Here is a 5,137-nt window from a genome sequence, read left to right on the forward strand (position 1 = left end):
AGTGGATAAACAAACTGTGGTATATACACATGATGGAATATTATGCAGCTGTAAGACAGAACAAAGTCATGGATCATGTAATAATGTGGATGAACCTTGAAGACATTATGTTGAGTGAAGTTAGCCAGAAACAAAAGGACAGATTCTGTATGGTTTCACTAATATGAACAGACATTAATGAACAAACTTTGGGAGTTAATAGCTGACAACACAGGCTACCAGGAGATAGAAAGAGGTCAGAGATCAGCCATTTGATGCTGGAGGAGTACAGAATGTTTAGGATTGATTGCATAGATCCAGAAACAGATAGCATAATACTGCGTGATGGTAGCATGGTATTGTAAGTACACTGAACAAAGATGTCTGTGAGTAAAGCTGAAAGAGGTGGGATAGGAGAATGTATGACACCAGAGGTAAAGATAGATGATAAAGACTGGGACTGTATAACGTGGCAAAAACTGGAGTGGCCAATGACTGTTACTAAATATACAAATATAAAAATGTTTTTGCATGTGGGAAAGCAAATGAATGTCAACCATGGAGAAATTTGAAAAAGGGATGGTATTCAGGAAAAAACATAATCAAAGCAAACTGGAGTCTATGGTCAACAGTAACATTGTAATATACCTCCATTAAATGTAACAAAGGCAATATGCCAATGCTAAATGTACATGAGAGGGGGATATAGGGGAGTAATATGGGATTCTTGGTAGTGGTGTTATTTGCTGTCCTTAGTAGTATATTGTATTGTATGACATGTTATTTTTCTTTTTATCATTTTTTCTTATTGCTAAATAAAAAAAAAAACAATTTTTCTTGTAGTAATCAGTATATTCAAGTGCTGATTGTGGTGATAAATGTACAACTTTATGATGATACCATGAACAACTGATTGTACACTGTGGATAAATGTATGGTATGTGAATATAACCCTATAAAATTGTAGGAAAATATATATATAGGAGTAAAAGTGTTGGAGAAAACATGGTGAGAGGGATGATGCCTCACCAATATGGACTAACTACAATGTGTAAACTCAGAATTGAATCTTAGAACATAGCCTAACGTGGACACAATAATTGTAATAGTCCCTAGATTGTAAGCTCTTACAGCAGTTAACTCTATCCCTGAATAGTAAGGCCTATCTCTAAACTTTAAGATGCTGAACCCCTAGAGTATAACCTGATTGGTCTCTGGAACAATGCATATCTCTGAGACACCTGAAACTCAGAGCTAGAGCTTGGCAGATATGAATGTCAGTATTAGTGCATACAGCCACTGTCAAAAAAAAAAAAAAAAGCTGAAAAAGAACCCAGACTTCAATTAGTGATATGAATGAAGCAGGTCTGGTTAAGACCAGGGCAAGCCAGGCCAAAGGATAAAGGTTGAAACTGATTGTGTTTTAAAACTTCAACTTTCATATGAGACCAAGGGAATAGATATCTATTTGGTACAGGATCTAAATTTTCTAAATGGTACAACTCTACAGTTGATTTGTTCAAACACCACAATTCCATGGAACTTTGAATAGGAAGTGAGATACGGTATGTTAGCATAGGCTGGAGTGAAATAGTGATGCATCCTAGATTAATTTGGGCAGATAATAAAAAATATATTTACAACCTCCCCCTCCCCAGCCCTGAGGATCTGGGGGAAGGTGCAGGTGGGTTGGACATCCTCATCTGAACTGGTGCTGATGTTGTCACAAACATTGGGACTGGCAGTTTGATGTGCTGAGCCCTCGAGCATGGGACTTGCCCTTATGAAGCTCATTACCACAAAGGAGAGTCTAAAGTTGTATGTAATGGTGCCTAAGAGACTCCCCCTGAGTACCTCTTTGTTGCTCAGATGTGGCCCTCTCTCTCTCTAACTGAGCCATGTCGACAGTGGATTCGCTGCCCTCCCCCCTACGTGGGACCCGACTCCCAGGGGTGTAAATCTCCCTGGAAACGCAGAGTATGACTCCCGGGGATGAATGTGGACCCGGCATCATGGGACTGAGAGTATCTTCTTGACCAAAAGGGGGATGCAAAATGAGACGAAATAGTTTCAGTGGCTGAGAGATTCCAGATGGAGTTGAGAGGTCACTCTGGTGGACACTCTTATGCATTATATAGATAACGCCTCTTAGGCTTTAATGTATTGGAATAGCTAGAAGTAAATACCTGAAACTACCAAACTCCAACCCAGCAGTCTGGACTCCTGAAGACAATTATATAACAATGTAGATTACAAGGGGTGACAGTGTGATTGTGAAGACCTTGTGGATCGCACCCCCTTTATCTAGTGTATGGATGAGTGGAGGAATGGGGATAAAAACTAAAGGACAAATGGGGTGGGATGGAGGGATGATTTGGGTGTTCTTTTTTCAGTTTTATTTTTTATTCTTGTTCTGGTTCTTTCTGATGTAAAGAAAATGTTCAGAGATAGATTGTGGTGATGAACGCATAACTATGTTATCATACTGTGGACAGTGGATTGTATATCATGGATGATTGTACGGTGTGTGAATGTATTTCAATAAAACTGAATTTAATAATTAAAAAAAAAGAAATGTAAGAAAACATGACTGATACAGTTGAATGTTCATTTTCCCTACATGCTACTAGCAGCACTAGAATGTAATCTTACATATTGCATTATAATAATTCATTTATGTAAATGGTTTACTTATTAGATTGTAAATGATTTATTATTAGATTATAACCTCTTTGACAGAGTTTTCAATTCCTATTTGGAATCCTAAATAGGAATTCTTGGTATTTAGTGAATTAATTAATTAATAAAAGAGTTTGTAATCCAGTCACATGTAGTCAAGATAGAAATAGAAATTTGAGATATAAGTAAGTCTTTGATATCATAATAAAATTAAAACAATTCCAAATAAAATCAAAATAAATGCATGTAAATTAATCTTTAAACTAACAATGCAGATCATCAGTACATGGGAGAGAGACAATTTTAGTGCCTAGAAAGGTTTTTAGAAAGAGAGTACAGTATGGATGTTAAAGAACGGAAAACATTTGGATGTCGTTTTATCCCCCTGATTATCACGCTAATGATTAATTCATTGAGATGACTGCATTAGAGTTTAGAACACTTAAGTAAATAGTTGTGCCAGTTTGAATGTATTATGTCCCCCAAAATGCCATTATCCTTGATGCAATCTTGTGTGAGCAGACATATTAGTGTTGATTAGACTGTGACTCTTTGATTGAGTGATTCCATGGAGATGCGACCCAACCAACTATAGGCGATAACTCTGATTGGATGATTTCCATGGAGGTGCAGCCCCACCCGTTCAGCATGGGCCTTGATTAGTTTACTGGAGCACTATACAAGCTCAGACAGAGGAGGGAGCTTGCTACAGCCAAGAGAGACACTTCAAAGAATGCACAGGAGCTGAGAGAAGAGCTGCAGATGAGAGAGAGTTTGAAGATGGCCGTTGAAAGCAGACTCTTGCTCTGGAGAAGCTAAAAGAGGACAAATGCCCCAAGAGCAACTGAGAGTCACATTTTGAAGAGCTGTGTCCTAAAGAGGAACATCCTGGGAGAAGGCCATTCTGAAACCAGTACTTGGAGCAGACGCCAGCCACGTGCCTTCCCAGCAAACAAGAGTTTTCCAGGCACCATTGGTCATCCTCCAGTGAAGCTATCTGATTGTTGATGCATTACCTTGGACACTTTATGGCCTAAAGACTGTAACTGTGTAACCAAATAAACCCCCTTTATAAAAGCCAATCCATGTCTGGTGTTTTGCATTCTGGCAGCATTAGCAAACTAGAACAGATAGTAAAGATTTAGGAACCTCTCTCTCTTCTAGAGGGTGATTATTAGAAAAGCTTCTTTAATCAGATATTGGAGCAAATGGTGGCTAAATAGTTTCATTCCTGTTATGCCCTGTTGATAAATTAGCCTAGATAATTCGCAGAGCCCATGCACAGGAGAAACTATCCCCCTTTTCTAGGACCATGTAATGATGCTCAGAACATTATTTCATGGCTGGCTTAGCACTCTGTTCATTTAAATACTAAAATACATCTTAAAATACACCTTGAAAATTTGTAAATCATTGGATTTTCTAAATAAAAGTATTTGAAATTGTATCTGGTGCTTTAGTTGACCATTCCATACCTTTTGGGGGAAGGTGGTTTATTTGGAAAATATACCCTTTGGAAAAGGTATTAAATTTCTTACTGACATACAATTGGGAAACATATTAATAGTATTAGAAAAAATTTCATTATGAAAATGAATTAAGAGTGTAAGAGTTAAAGAGGTAATCACCTCTTGTTGGGAATGAAAGCTAATTTTATATTTTTAAGACAGAAATACTTAGTATGTGGTTTCAGATTTTTCTAGACTACAGTACAATATATCATCTGCAATCTTGTGCAGAAATATCTGTGACATTTTTTAAATTGTTATAGCCAAGAAAAATGGTAATGTTAGAAAACTATGTTTAGATCACAAAGGTCAGGTGACAATAGCTACTTGCAGGGTTATAAGCAGTGGGAATTCCCCAGGAGTTTACATCAAAACATTGTTTGGATGGCATGGAGCAGGGACCTGGATTGCAGGTTCTTAACTGCATTTAGGAGACAAATCCAGGAGTTTATTCTTCTGGGTCCCAAACTACTGTCTACCTGAATTGTAACTCTACCATTTAAAATCAGTATATTATTTTCCTAATGTGCTATTTGACAGACAGACTTCTCTCACTGGCAAAAACAAAATAGTCTCTGACAATCACTGCAAATTGAAAAACTGGAAACCTGAATGAAATTTGCTTTTAAAATATGCTATGTAGCACTCACAATCATAAAACAAAATCCCTCCTCTATTTTGCCTAGGAGTACTGTAATATGAAGAAACCAAGGTGAGGCAGGAAAGTGACCTGCCTGCCAAGTCCATGGGAAATCCAGTCCTAAAACTGCACAGGTAGCTTCCTAGATTGCCATAAATGGATTTTGTTTTGTTGCGTTTTTTTTATTTTTCATTTTAATTTTTAAAGGTTTTCTTCTTGCCAATGCCTATTTCACAAAGGAAGAACAGTGATTTTTCTTATATATACATATATATATTTAAATAATAAAGCCAGTTAATTAAAGTTAGTAGAGTTGTATCTCCTTTGCATA

The sequence above is a fragment of the Choloepus didactylus genome, chromosome 7, assembly GCF_015220235.1.
Source record: "Choloepus didactylus isolate mChoDid1 chromosome 7, mChoDid1.pri, whole genome shotgun sequence".
Taxonomy (NCBI): Eukaryota; Metazoa; Chordata; class Mammalia; order Pilosa; family Megalonychidae; genus Choloepus; species Choloepus didactylus.